A 15732-nucleotide genomic window follows, 5' to 3' on the forward strand; every position below is an offset into this window, starting at 1 on the left:
TTAGTCTTAATCATGCTTTACCCTGTGCACCCTCCCCTTTATTTGGATTTAATTGCTTATTTTCAAGCATTTATGATTTTCTTTATTTTCTGAAACTGACTTATCTCTTTGTTTTCTTTTTCGTAACTATCTTTCAATTATTTGAATACCGCATTTATCATTTTAAAATGTGCAAATACTTGACAACATGCTATTTATTGTTGCATAAATCATGCTCATCATCATATTCCACTCAGCGTAATCAATCCTATAGCAACGCTTGATGAGTGTTAGCGCTCTTCCTATATATCACCCTTTTAGATTCAGAAAGGTGTATTTGTGGTAAACTAGTCGATCAGCGGTGCATTCGATAGTTCCGTGCCTTTCCCCCTCAAGTTATCTATTGAGGGTCCCAGTCTAGACCTCTATAACAACCTTACTCTGATTAATTGTACATGCATCATGGTCAAACCTAGCTGGGTTAATATGTTATCCACATAATAACCCTTTAAGATAAGCCTCACCTAAAAGTACATCAGGTTTTCCATAATCCCAACAGATGCAATCACGATTGGTGTGATTTAATTTGGAGAAATAAGTGCCAATATGCTAATTATTGTTGTATAAATAGACGAATCTGGAGGGGGAAAGGGCTTAACCACCTTTTGTTTTGCAGAAAATGAGGCACGAAGTCCCCAGATTTGGCATGGTCGGTAGCATACCTTCACTTTTGCTAGATTGGTGGAGGGACTTTCCCTCAAGTGACTAAAATCATGTGAAACGAGTCTTAGGAAATTTGCCTTCTTTGTTGGATCTTCAGCCAAACAAAACGCTGATCGAGGCTGCCACCATGTTTTGGGACAATGAGAGGTTTGTGTTCCGCTTTAGGGATATATAAATGACCCCTCTTCTGGAAGAAATAGGGGGATTTTTTGGGTTTCCTTGGGATAGCCCTGATTTATTAGCACCTGAAAATTGCACCACTAGAGGATTCCTTAAGATGATGGGGCTGAAGAAAAATGACGACTTGGAGTGCCTGAAAACTCCTACATACCTTTTGACTTCCTCTATGAACGATACAGTCATAATAGCTTTTAACGCATTTTTGATGATGAGTTCTCAATCATCTCTTTGGGTAGGATTCATCGTAGGGTCTTTGTGTTTATTGTGTATTTCTTGGGCATGCTAGTGATCCCGATCCAAGGGGACAGAATCCACACCAGGCTGGCCATGGTGGCAAAAACTTTGATGGATGGGATCAAGGGGCAAACATATACCATTGTCCGTATGATCATTGCAGATATGTACCGGGCCTTGGAATGTTGTCAGAAGGGGTTCATATTCTTCGAGGTTTGCAATTTGCTGTTACAGGTTTGGTTTTTGGAACATCTCCAAAAGGATCAATACCGTCAGGAATTTCCGCGAATGCTGTGGAATGATCACATAGCATTTCATCATTCTAAGAGAATGACTTATATTCCAGACATGTTTGCTCAACCTAAGAATGCTGTAGGATGGGTGCAGTTTTTCAACAAGTTAACTGAGGACCAGGTTCAATGGATGTTCAAGTGGTTCCCTACCGATGAGTTCATCATCAGGTCCAGGGATGTTCTCCACTTGGTACTGATTGGATTAAGGGGCATATACCCTTATGCTCCCCTCAGGGTCATGATACAGGCAGGAAGGAGATAGGTCATACCACGAATCACTAAAATGAGTCACTTCATAGCTGATTTTTAGGGTGACACCATCCCATATAAGAATGAAGCACAACACATATGGAACTTGAAGATTATCGTGGAAAAGGATACTATCGAGTCGGACCGATATCATGCGGGTCACACATACTTCTACCCCTCATGGTTAGATGATAACATAGCAGGAATCTTTGAGCCAAGGGTTGGTCCAAGAAACAGGGTCATAGACGAGGTTGTCGAAGCACATGTGAAGTATAACAAGCTGCACAAAAGAATTCGTGAGTCTGAAGCTGAGCATATGGAGCAGCATAAAGCCAACATGGAAATGATCAATGAGTGGAAAGAGAGAGCTGTTAAATCCAGCAAAAGGCTGGAATATCTGGAGTACAATTTGATGGAATTGGAGGGGAAAATGAGAAAGAGACTCACCGATTGCAGAACGCTGAGGGAAACGAAGGAGGACATTTGGCAAGGGCATTCTTACTATTGAACCTGCACGAGCTGGGGGAGCTGATCGACAAGAGCATCCAGTCTGGAGAGGGTCCTTCTGGGACCAAGTAGATTAGGTTTACTTACTTTTTAAATGTAATAAGACCAAGTGCCATTAGTAACATTATTTTATTTAGTGTTGTTTTGGGTCGTCTATTCTTATATTAATGAAATGAGTCAATTATTGATACTGAATTTCTCCAAATCTATTTGTCGCTAGGCCTACCTCGGGCACAACGAGGCTCCCAAATTAGGATGCGAATTTATATTCCCACAATATGTGTTTAAATACTACAAACATTTCAGAACCCTTACTGACTTGTTTACCTTTTATTTTTCTTTTTATTTATTATTCCCATCCCCTAAGGTTGGTTCACACATACTGGCATCATCAGCATATCACACTAGATCTAGAGGCCCTCCACCTCATCCTCCTCCAAGTAATACGAAGAGCAAGGGTAAATCTAAGATGGATGACTTAAGTGGTATTCAAAAGTAAAATGCGAAGAATGTGGAAACTTCTGACGGTCGGAGTACTCCGACACCAAATCACTTGGTTTTACGGCTGGAACAAAAGATACTAGAGTTACAGGGAGAACTTGAGTGGGTCCGCAACTTAGCAAACCTATCCCTCACCCAAAACGTCCCCGATATCAACCAACAGAACACCAAAAATCCAGCACCTCCCCAAAATACACTAAACTAACATCCACAAAACCCTCCGCACCGCATCAATATGCAACTCCACCTAAAATCCCAATCCCTTACCAATACCAACCCCACCAAAACACCATCATCAACCAATCTAGTAGCCACAAGTCACTACCTATCACACTCCTCAGAACACACCACAACCTATTCCTGATCCTCAAAACTCAACCAACGACCACCACTACACCCAAGTCCCTAGCACTCACCAAAACAACCCTATATATGTGGAAACCGTACCTCACTCTACTCAACCAATCTCATATACACCAGAATCCGTTAAGAAAGACCTGCTCATCAAGAACATGGCTGAGGAACTCAAGAAATTGACAAGTCGAGTTCAGGGTGTCGAAGGAGGCAAAAAGATAAAAGGTTTTAATTATGAAGACCTATGCATACAGCCAGATGTAGAACTGCCAGAGGGTTATAAAACTCCCAAGTTCGAGATGTTTGATAGTACAGGTGATCCCAGGGTTCATCTAAGGACCTATTGTGACAAGCTTGTCGGGGTTGGAAAGGATGAAAAGATCCGAATGAAGCTTTTTATGAGAAGTCTTACAAGATATGCCTTCTCCTGGTACATCAGCCAGAATCCTAAGAAATGGTCCAACTGGGTGAGTATGGTATCTGATTTCATGGACCGATTCAGGTTCAACACAAAAAATGCACTAGATGTTTTCCACATTAAGAACCTCAAGAAGAAGCCCACTGAGACCTTTCGCGAGTATGCTACTCGTTGGAGGTCAGAAGCGGCCAAAGTCAGGCCAGCATTGGACGAGGAACAAATGAACAAGTTCTTTTTCAGAGCACAAGATCCGCAATACTATGAAAGGTTGATGGTTATTGAAAACCATAAGTTCTCTGATATTATCAAACTTGGTAAAAGGATCGAAGAAGGCATCAAGAGCAGGATGGTAAAAAAATTTGAGGCACTAAGGCTACGAACAAAGCATTACAATCAGGCGGTATATCAAAGAAGAAAGACATGGGGCAGTAATGGTGGCTCAAGGCCCAAAATCTCCACTCACATACCAAACACCTCCACCCACATACCAAACACCTCTACCCACATACCAAACGCCTCCAACTACATACCAACCCTCATATCCCAAATATTTCCAACCAGCCATTGCCTATCACACCTATAAATCCCAACCAGCTCATTTTCAGTCACCTCTGACTCGCCAAAACTACCCAAGACCGCGATCTAATTTTGACCGCAGACCACCCAAACAATACACTGCTATTGCTGAACCCATCGACTAGCTATATAAAAGGTCGAAGGCTGCTGGTTACGTCACTCCCATCCCTGCTGTGGCCATAGAGAACTCATCCCAATGGGTTAACCCAAATAAGACTTGTTCATATCATTCCGGTATGAAGGAGTACACCATTGATGAGTGCCAAACATTGAAAGATAAAATTCAGACATTGATTGACAACAAGATCATACAAGAAAAAGAAACTGCACCCAACGTCCACAAAAATCCTCTCCCAGATCATAGGGGCAGTGGGATACATGTGATAGAGACGGATAAAGAATGAGATCCTGAGGGGTCAATCGGGCTTATTCGAGAAGGCGATGACTTTAAACTTGCAGTCACACTCACTCCTATTGGAGTACAGCGTAATCGCCAGTTGAGGTTGAGGTAGCCACATCGGTTCCATTTGAGGTAGAGGTAGCTCCACCTACAGCCACACTTGTTCCATTTAAGGTAGAAGTGGCCTCACCTTTCACAGTGATAGTATCAACCACACCTCCTTTTGATTCCAAAGCCATACCCTAGGATTATATTTCCGAAGCTAGGCGAAAGGGAAAGACAAAGATGGAAGAATCTGATGCTTCACAAGGAATGACCAGAATCGGGAGGGTCTATAAACCTGAACACTTGGGAGGGTCGAGTAAGCAGGCTGCTACTAAACAACCTATCATTAAAACTGGATCGGATGATCTTTGGAGGAAAGTACAAGCAAGGGAATACTCCGTCATTAATCATTTGAACAAAACTCCTGCTTAGATATCCATCCTATCACTATTACAAAATTCAGAGGCGCACAAGAATGCTTTGATGAAGGTGTTAAATGAAGCTTACGTGCCTAACAATATCACCTGTAGAGAAATGACCAACATGGTAGGGCAAGTGCTGGAAAGTTATAAGATCACCTTCCACGAGGATGAGTTACCGCCTGAAGGGTTGAATCATAACCGAGAATTGCATATCATAGTACAATTTGAAGACAAATTCATTTCCAGAGTCCTGATTGATGGAGGTTCAAGCCTCAACATTTGTCCGTTGGATACTCTGAAAAGATTGGGCAAAGGTTTCCATGAAATACGGGCAGGAAGAATGAATGTGAAAGCCTTTGGTGGGTCTCAAAGGGCCACGATTGGGGAGATTAATCTTGTCCTGCAGATGGGGCCAACCTGGTTCGTTGTTGAATTCCAAGTGCTTGACATATCAGCTACATACAATCTTCTGTTGGGTCAACCTTGGATATATGCCGCTGGGGCTATGGCTTCCATACTACACCAGGCCGTGAAGTTCGAATGGAACCATCAGGAGGTGATCATTCACGAAGATGGAAGTAATCCTATTTACACCAGTCAAACCATACCGGATATCAGGAACAAAAGAAGGCTAGGAGGGGAAACTTATCACCACATCGAATATGTCAATGCAGTTGAGAAGGAAAAATGGTGGAGTAACAAAATAGAAATCATACTGGCATGGCCTGGGTATGAACCCGACAAAGGGCTTGGGAAGAATCTCCAGGGCATTACTAAACCTATACAATTGAAACATCATGATACTACCTTTGGGTTCGGATACCAGTATACATGGCAAGAATATGATGATTGGTCACCTCCATGGCATGGACCTTATTATCCTCTCGAGCAACTAGTGCCACATATAGGTCAGACTTTTCACTAGGCTGATACAATATGGGGAACAACAGAGGAAGAAGCTTTAGCTGGGCTGAGGAATTTGTTCCTAGAGGACGAGGATATGGATTGCAGTGTAATAATTAAGGAGGAGGAGGAAGAAGACCATTCATACCATGGAAAAAGGATCCGTTCTCAGCAATTGGACTGCCACACCATCACGGGCCCGCTGAGTCCCTAGGTAGCTTGGAACGTAGCTTAATTTATTTCTATAGCCATACTAGGCATTTCAAATGTTTTTAGTAATTTTGTTTTAAAGGCGCACTTGTTTCAAAATAATTGCTCGATTCATCGAGCCGTACTTGTTTTGGATGTTTTCAATTTCTAATCAATGCATTGCTATTTTTTATTCATTATTATCTTCCACGTTTTTCTTCCTAAGCGTTATTATTACTTTTCCTGATGAACCGGTGACTGTGAAATGTAATGAGACAACGCAACATAAGGATAGTGACTCGGAGGAAGAAGATGAAATACCTGAGGAAATTGTCCGAGAGGTGGAGAACTTTGAAAATAAGCCTATGTCCAACCTAGACGAAATCGAAGCAGTGAATTTGGGATACGTCGAAACCATCAAGAAAACTCACATAAGCATTCACTTATCACCGACAGAGAAGGAAGAGTACATTCATTTCTTGAAGGAATACGAGGATATCTTTTCATGGTCATATGATGACATGACCAGTTTGAGCACATCCATAGTGGCTCACAAGTTTCCTACTAATACAATGTGTTCGTCGGTGAAGCAGAAACTCAGAAAGTTCAAACTAGATATGAGCCTGAAAATCAAGGAGGAAGTTACTAAGTAGATCAAAGCCAAAGTCCTCAAGGTAGTTGAGTACCCAACCTGGTTAGCCAACATTGTACCAATTCTGAAGAAAGATGGGAAAGTTAGAGTATGTGTTGACTATCGAGACTTAGACAGAGCAAGTCCCAAGGATGACTTCCCACTGCCAAATATACACATCCTGATCTACAATTGCGCCAAGCATGAGCTCCAATCCTTTGTAGATTTCTTCGCGGGTTATCACTAGATCTGGATGGATGAAGAAGACGTAGAGAAAACAACTTTTATTACACCATGGGGGGTGTACTGCTACAAGATGATGCCATTTGGTCTAAAGAATGATGGGGCCACTTACATGAGAGCCATGACAACCATCTTTCATGATATGATACACAACGAAATATAGGTGTATGTTGACGACGTCATTATCAAATCCAAGAGGGCCGTAGATCACATAATAGACTTGAGAAAGTTCTTTGATAGGTTAAGGAAGTACAACTTAAAATCGAACCCCGCAAAATGTGCATTCGGATTTACCGCATGAAAGTTATTGGAATTCATTATCAATCATTGGGGAATTGAGTTGGATTCGTCCAAAGTTAAGGCTATTCAAGAGTTACCGCCACCAAGGAGCAAGAAGGATGTGATGAGCTTCCTAGGACGTCTCAACTATATTAGTCGCTTCATAGCACAGTCCACAGTTATATGTGAACCCATCTTTAAGATGTTGAGGAAAGATACCGAAACAAGTTGGACCGAAGATTGTCAAAAGGATTTCGATAAAATCAAGGAGTACCTGTCCACACCACCAGTCCTGGTTCCGCCAGAACCTGGGCGACCTTTGCTGATCTATCTATCTGTATTAGATGGAGCTTTCGGATGTGTTTTGGGACAACATGACGAGACAGGGAGAAAGGAGCAAGCCATATACTACTTGAGTAAGAAGTTCACACCTTACGAAGCACGATATTCTCCATTGGAACGCACTTACTGTGCTTTGACTTGGACGGCTCAGAAATTGAGGCATTACTTTTGTGCCTATACCACATACGTCATATCCAGGATGGACCCTCTAAAGTGTATCTTTCAGAAGCCCATGCCGACAGGAAAATTAGCCAAGATGGCAGATACTGTTAGGTGAGTTCGACATCGTCTATGTAACTCAGAAGGCAGTCAAAGGACAAGCATTGGCAGACCATCTTGCTGAAAATCCGAAGGAGAATATGAACCCTTGAAAACATATTTTCCTAATGAAGAAGTGTCATTCATAGGAGAGGACATTACTGAAGCATACTGCTGTTGGAGGATGTTCTTTGATGGAGCTGCAAATTTCAAGGAGTGGGAATTGGAGCGGTTTTGGTATCAGAAACAGGTCAGCACTAACCTATATCTGCGAAGCATAGATTTCCATGCACCAACAATATGGAAGAATATGAGGCTTGCATCATGGGGCTCAATTTGGCCATCAATATGAATGTACAAGAGCTGCTCGTAATTAGTGATTCGGATCTTCTGGTACATCAGGTTCGAGGAGAGTGGGCTACGAAGAACATCAAGATACTGCCATACTTGTATCATGTATAGGAATTGATGAAAAGATTCACAAAGATAGAATTCAAACATGCACCCAAAATTCAAAATGAGTTTGCACACGCGCTGGCCACGTTGTCATCAATGATACAACATTCAGACAAGAATTTCATTGATCCCATCCCGGTGAGAATTCATAATCAACCGGCTTACTGTGCTCATGTTGAGGAGGAGACCGATGGAAAACCTTGGTTTCACGACATCAGAGAGTACTTGGAAAAATGAGAATACCCGGAGCATGCGAACCATACTCAGAAATGCACACTTCAGAGGTTGTCCAATCGCTTCTTCCAAAGAAAAGGAACCCTGTATAGAAGAACTCTTGATCCGGGGTTGTTAAGGTGTGTTGACGCAAAGGAAGCTTCCAGATTACTTGAAGAAATACATGCGAGATCTTGTGGACCACGTATGAATGGTTTTGTTCTAGCCAAGAAAATACTCAGAGCTGGATATTTTTGGATGACCATGGAGACAGATTGTATTCGTTACATATAGAAATGCCACCAATGTCAGGTACATGCAGACATGATAAGGGTACCACCTAATGAGCTCAACGCAACAAGTGCACCTTGGCCTTTTGCTACCTGGGGAAATGGATGTCATCGGTCTGATCGAGCCTACTACTTCAAACGAGCACAGGTTCATTTTAGTGGCCATTGACTACTTCGCAAAATGGGTAGAAGCTGCATCCTACAAAGCCGTAACCAAGAAAGTCATCACAGACTTTGTTAAGGATTGTATTATTTGTCGATTCGGAATTCCCGAGTCCATCGTTACTGATAATGTCGCCAATCACAATAGTGATCTAATGAAAGCCATGTGTTAAAATTTCGAAATCAAGCACAAGAACTCCACAGCATACAGACCTTAGATGAATGGAGCCGTACAAGCCGCCAACAAGAACATCAAGAAGATACTAAGGAAGATGGTAGAAAACCACAAACAATGGCACGAGAAGTTAACCTTTTCCCTATTGGGGTATCGCACCATAGTCCGCACGTCAACTAGAGCAACTCCTTATTTACTGGTTTATGGTACCGAAGCTGTCATCCCAACCAAGGTAGAGATTCCTTATTTAAGAATCATAAGGGAAGCCAAACTCAGCGATGCAGAATGGATAAGGAGCTGCTATGAGAAATTGGCCCTTATATACGGAAAGAGAATGAACGCAGTATGTCACAGTCAGCTTTACCAGAACAGAATGTCTAGAGCTTTCAACAAAAGGGTCAAACCAAGATAGTTTGCACCAGGATGGCTATTGCTGAAGAAGATTTTCCCGCATTAAGATGAAGCCAAAGGGAAATTCTCTCCCAACTGGCAAGGTCCCTACATGGTTCACCGAGTGTTAACAAGAGGAGCACTCAAACTCGTATAAATGGACGGAGAAGTCTGGCCAAAACCAATCAATTAAAACGCAGTTAAGAGATACTATGTTTAGACTGTTTATATCTCTTCATCTGATGTAATTGAACTACGCTTGACCTGATTCCCATTTAAGAGGGGATACATAGGCAGACCTGTGAGTTCGGTCATATCATAATGAATTTTCATTTTTCCCTAGAACCAGAAACTGGGGCAGAATTTTGAGGAGGGCCCTCAAAATTCTGGAGCAAGTCCATCCGACGCCATCACATGCCAGAAAGTCGGAAATTAGTTAAGAAACTGGGGTAGAATTGTGAGAAGGATCCTCAAAATTTCAAAGAAGTTGCAACAAGTTTCGTCAATCACAAACGGCCGAATGATCATTTACCAAACTGGAGCAGAATTTTGAGGAGGACTCTCAAAATTCTAATACAAGAAAGCTGCAATGTCTCTGAAATGTGTTACAGTCATTAGTTCATCTAAACTCACTCAATATTTCATTGTGTTTTCTAAAATAACTCTAGTCTCATCAATAAATGCATATTTTCGAAAACTCTATTTCCGTGATAGCTAGATGTTACCTAGGGAAACTCAAACAATGCCTCCAGAATGGAGCAAAGGCAGTAGACGAAGGCACGGACCAACCTCCCCTTGCAAAACATACAATTTTTCTTGAGCGCATGCACATCTTACATAATAGTAGCATTCGCAAACATATACATGCAGCAAAATCACTATCAATCGGGCTACCAGACACCAAATATATCTCCAGCTGAGAAATACTCTACGCCTATTTGCTAACTGTTCACTGCATAAGGCTAAGCATTGCCTTCTATTTGCATAGGACTAAGCATTGCCCTAAACCTTGCATGAGGCTAAGCCCTGCCTCCATATTTGCATAAGGCTAAGCATTGCCTTCCATTTGCATGGGACTAAGCCCTATCCCGAACCTTGCATGAGGCTAAGCCGTGCCTTCATATTTCCATAAGGCTAAGCATTTCCTTCTCTTTGCATGAGACTAAGCTCTATCTCCAATCTTGCATGAGGCTAAGCCCTGCCTCCATATTTTCATAAGGCTAAGTACTGCCTTCTCTTGCATAAGACTAAGCCTTGTCTCAGATTTTGCATGAGGCTAAGCCCTGCCTCCATATCTGCATAAGGCTAAGCACTGCCTTCCATTTGTATGGGACTAAGACCTGTCCCGAGTCTTGCATGAGACTAAGCTCTGTCTCTATCTGCATGAGGCTAAGCCCTGCCTCTATATGTGCATAAGGCTAAGCACTACCTTCCGTTTGCATGAGACTAAGCCCTGTCCTGAGTCTTGCATAAGACTAAGCTTTGTCTCCATCTGCATGAGGCTAAGCCCTGCCTCCATATCTGCATAAGGCTAAGCTCTGCCTTCCATTTGCATGGGACTAAGCCTTGTCCCGAATCATGCATGAGGATAAGCCCTGCCTCCATTTTACATAAGGCTAAGCTCTGCCTTCCATCTGCCTGGGACTAAGCCCTATCCCGAGTCTTGCATGAGACTAAGCTCTATCTCCATCTACATGAGGCTAATCCCTGCCTCCATTTTGCATAAGGCTAAGCTTTGCCTTCCATTTGCATGGGACTAAGCCCTATCCTGAGTCTTGCATGAGACTAAGCTCCGTCTCCACCTGCATGAGGCTAAGACCTACCTCCATATCTACATAAGGCTAAGCTCTGCCTTCCATCTGCATGGGACCAAGCCCTGTCCTGAATCTTGCATGAGGCTAAGCTCTGCCTCCTATTTGTATAAGGCCAATCATCGTCTTTATTTGTTAAGACTAAGCGTTGTCTCTCCAGCTCTATCTATTTGCTCCTCTTTTGGTCTAAGCTCTGCCCTTAACCTCACAAGACTAAGCCTTTACTTGTTGATTTTAGCATCATATTATTGCATCTCACGGGCTGAAACATCGCCAACTTGTCCCAAGGCGTCATTGTCTAAAGGCATCATCCTTATAGCCGGAAGACACCATGCCATGGCCTGAGGATCTCTCAAATTTGCATATCATTATTCAAAGGCGTCATGTTTCAGAGGCACCATTTTCATGGCTTGAGAACATCATTTCATGGCCTGCAATCTCCTATCTCACAATTCATGGCCTAGGACATCATAGTCTAAGGACATCATCTGCGCTATCCAAAGACAATCTTTCATGGTCAAAAGGGAATTTGCATCATCTATATACTCGGACGCATTGTGTTTTAAGTTTTGTAGGTAGAGGTAACCGTTTTTCAAACAGGAGCAGCCTTCGCTCCGGTTTTTGCTCATGCCATTTTCACTTTGCCATTCATAACCGATTCTCATCAGTTACCCATCCTACTCTATATTATATCTGCCCTATAATACATCCATTACATTCCGAATTTGCAACCATAACTCCATCCGACATTACCCTTCACAAAAGAACCTTTGCTGAAACTAGCTATCATTCCTATATCAACTCCATCAACTTCATTCACTGGTGGGTCCAGAACTACACATGGCCTGATTCTTGTAAAGCCAGGGATATGTAGGCAGCTCAAAGTCCAGGGTCCGGCCTCTATTTTTCAAAACAACCCATTTGGTCAAAATTGACCATCATTTCTTTACCCGAAAACTCTTTCACCCTTCCCGGATAAAGAAGGGCAACTGTTGATACCCAAATTTCCCTATAATATTTTAAAATGCATGCATTAGCATTAATTAATATTTTTCTATAATTTCGGCATTTTTAAGGTGTTTAATTAATTTGCTTTAGTATTTTATATATGCAAACAATTACTAATTACATCACAAATTATTTGATAATAATTTTGTTGTTTAATTTTATCATTTGCATTTGTACTAAGTTTTAATTATTTCACAAACAGCCACATTTATAATTTTTGGGTTATAAATGCAATAACTTTGCAATAATAGCCCATGCATGCATGATTACATTATTTCACCAAAAATAGCTTTTTATACTTTTATAATATCGAACAATTATTTCAAATCATTTTATGCACGCAAATTATTTTTTATAATTTGTTAATTGTTTTTTTACAAAGTATTTTACTAGTTTATTGGATATTTAACGAATAGCCCTTTTTTAATTTTATTTTAACCCAATTATACCAGCTCAGATATCCTTAAACTTAGCCCAAATCTACCCAGGCCCAATTTTTCATCTGACTCGCCCAACCATTGACTAATCCTGGCCGTTGATTTCAAGAGATCAACGGTCCAGGGGTTAGTTTCCATCTTTAATTTAGTGAACCCCCCAAACCCTACCCCATTTCTCACTACACTCCACCGCCTTTGTTCCCTCACCTCTTCAATTCTCTCCCAACTCAACCTAACCCTAATCGATATCACCGACGAAGACCTCCTTTCTATGAAGTTTTTATGTATTCTTCGACCGTTACCGACCTTCTATACCTCTTGGCTGTTTGATTACATGGATCCTTAAAAGAATCTCAAGGAGATTCAACCTGGTTCTTTGTCCGAAATTTGTTTACTGGCCTATCTAGGGCCATTTTCGTTTGTGAGTACTGATTTTCTCCCATTTTTTAGTATGAATCCATGGTTCTTGACCGCGTTTCTTTCATCTCTGTTGTTTTGAAACCCTAGTTCTACAAATGTTTGAATCTGTTCAGATTTTTGTAGATCTGAAACTATTCGAGCATTATTTGGTGTTTTCCCTTGAAAATCTTTTGTTTTGGTTAACTACTTCGATTTCATTTACCTTTTTCTAAAACTAGGGTTTGTCCTGAGTTTCTTTCAAAGGATTTTAACTTTCAAATGTTGAATCTAACTATCTCTTTACATGTTTGATTGATTTTTGTGTATATGTTCAAACCCTAGATATTCTTGTTTGTGACACTGAGTTCTTCATTTCTTCGTTATTGTGTTTATTTCTGTGAACCAGTTATATTGCCTAATTCTATTTCAAGTTTTGAATAATTTTTTCCTGTTAAAATCAATATTCGTTGGGATCATTACTGATTGATTTTTATTTAGGGTTCGAATTATATTCTCCTGTTAAAATCAGTATTCCTTTGTGATTTTCTTTACCTACTTCCTTATTTGTGACTTTAATTAGTAATACCTGCTTTATTTAAACGATTAGTCTGATTTAGTGAGTTTAATTGACTCTTATATGGTACGTGATTGATTGCTTACATTATTTGAGCCCTAATTTATACCGTTAATTGACTCTCCCTATTCTAGGGTGTCTCTCCCAAATTTTCTATATGAATTGATTGGTTAAATCCCCAATTAACCGGTTGATTTATTTGATTACCCTTATTTTATGAACTATGATTCACTCTTTACCTTATTTGTTTTTACCTCACTAAGTGCTATATATACTCTCATTATGATTCTTCTAGGACACGAACAATAGTTCAGAAACACACACACACAAACTTTGCTCTCACTAAAACCTTTTTGCTACTTGTATTCACTATATTTTCTAGCCGGGTAAAAGCCAAGGCTAGATCACTGAGTTTTGCACCCCTTCACCTTCTGTTTTGCTATCTTTAACTGGAATGTTTCCATTTTTAATGCCATTCATTATGTTATGAAGCTTAAACCTATGTGCTTTCTTGTCTGTTGCTTTACTTCTATTGAATCCATGACTTTTCTGTATTTTAATTAGCATGACTACTTATGGACTTCAATTAGTATGGCTACTTCTGTGTAATTGAACCTATATCTTCCTTGATCCCAATCAACATGACTACTTCTGTGTTTAGCTCTGTGTCTTTTATATCTATTGCTTTAAATCAGCATGATTACTTCTGTTATTATCTAGTATTGTGTAATTTGGTTATTAAGTTTATGTGCTTCCTGTTCTCTGGCTTCTGATCAGCATGTCTATCCCCTATTGAGTGTTAGGGAATCTGGCTGTCAACCTGCTTTGTGTCAACTGGCATGCTTTCCTTCCTGACCTGTTTTATGTACTCCTGACTAATGACTTCTATGTTCCCAACCCTTACTACCCTTCTTTGTATGGTTTTTATTCATTATTATTCTACTACCAGCATGCTATGTGCCCCACCTAGTGATAACTAATGGATTGAGTTGAATCTATGCAATCTGAAGCTTGTTTGAAATGGTTGTGAGCCTGTTTTGTCCTTGTTTTATTGTTTGAACATAGAGGGTTGCAATGATTCTGTTTACTCCTATTTCACTTCTACTCTTGTTTCACTTCTAAACTGTTTTACTTGTTTCGCTTCTAAACTGTTTTACTTCTAAACTGTTTTACTTCTAATCTGTTTTCTTAAAACTATTTATATTTTCAAGCACCATTTTTCAACTCCTACTCTTAGAACACCTAGGGTCTTTCCCCTCTAGTGTAAGCATTGCTTAGAAGTCCCTGAGGCTCCTCTGAACTTTGCCACACTGGAGTTGGCTTTCTAAAACTTGCTCACAAAGGGTTACTTTAAAGGTTTCCTGGTGTGAGCATTGCCCGGGAATCTTGGGGCCCTTGGGAACTTTGACACACAAGGATCCTATTGGGTGCACTATGAGATTATGACATTTGTGGACTGGTTGAAGGCCTGGTTTGCCAGGTTTATATTTTGCGCCTATATTCAGGCTCCCTATAGTTGTAGTACTTCCACTTCTGTAATTCATTATTAGTGTTGGTTTGTAATAATAATTTCTTGTAAACAAATATTGGGGAAATTAGTAAAAGGGAGGGACTTTTATATATCTTATGTGGGTATCGGGTAGAAGCCATGCTCATATGACCGTTATGATTGTCTACATACATTAGAGACCATGCTCATAAGACCGTTATGGTTGTCTACATGCATTAGCGACTATGCTCATAGGACTGTTATAATTATTTGTATGAGTTAGAAACCATGCTTATAGGATTGCTATGTACATTAGAAAACATGTTTATAGGATCATTGCACTATTTGTTCTAAATTTACATTTTGTATTCTCATACTCTCATTAAAAATCTGGTTCTTAGGTCATTTATCAATTATGCCTTAATAATCACGTTCACAAACTTTCCTATGTGCATTAGAGATCATGTTTCTAGGATTTTTACTGCACTTGCTTAAAACCCTGCCTATAGTTTAAATGCGTAAAAATCAGTTGTCACCTAGCCTACAAGGAATAAGCATAAACACAATCTCAATACTTAGTTATCATGCTCGTAGGGATAAAA

Source organism: Nicotiana sylvestris, chromosome 11, assembly GCF_000393655.2.
Source record: "Nicotiana sylvestris chromosome 11, ASM39365v2, whole genome shotgun sequence".
Classification (NCBI taxonomy): domain Eukaryota; kingdom Viridiplantae; phylum Streptophyta; class Magnoliopsida; order Solanales; family Solanaceae; genus Nicotiana; species Nicotiana sylvestris.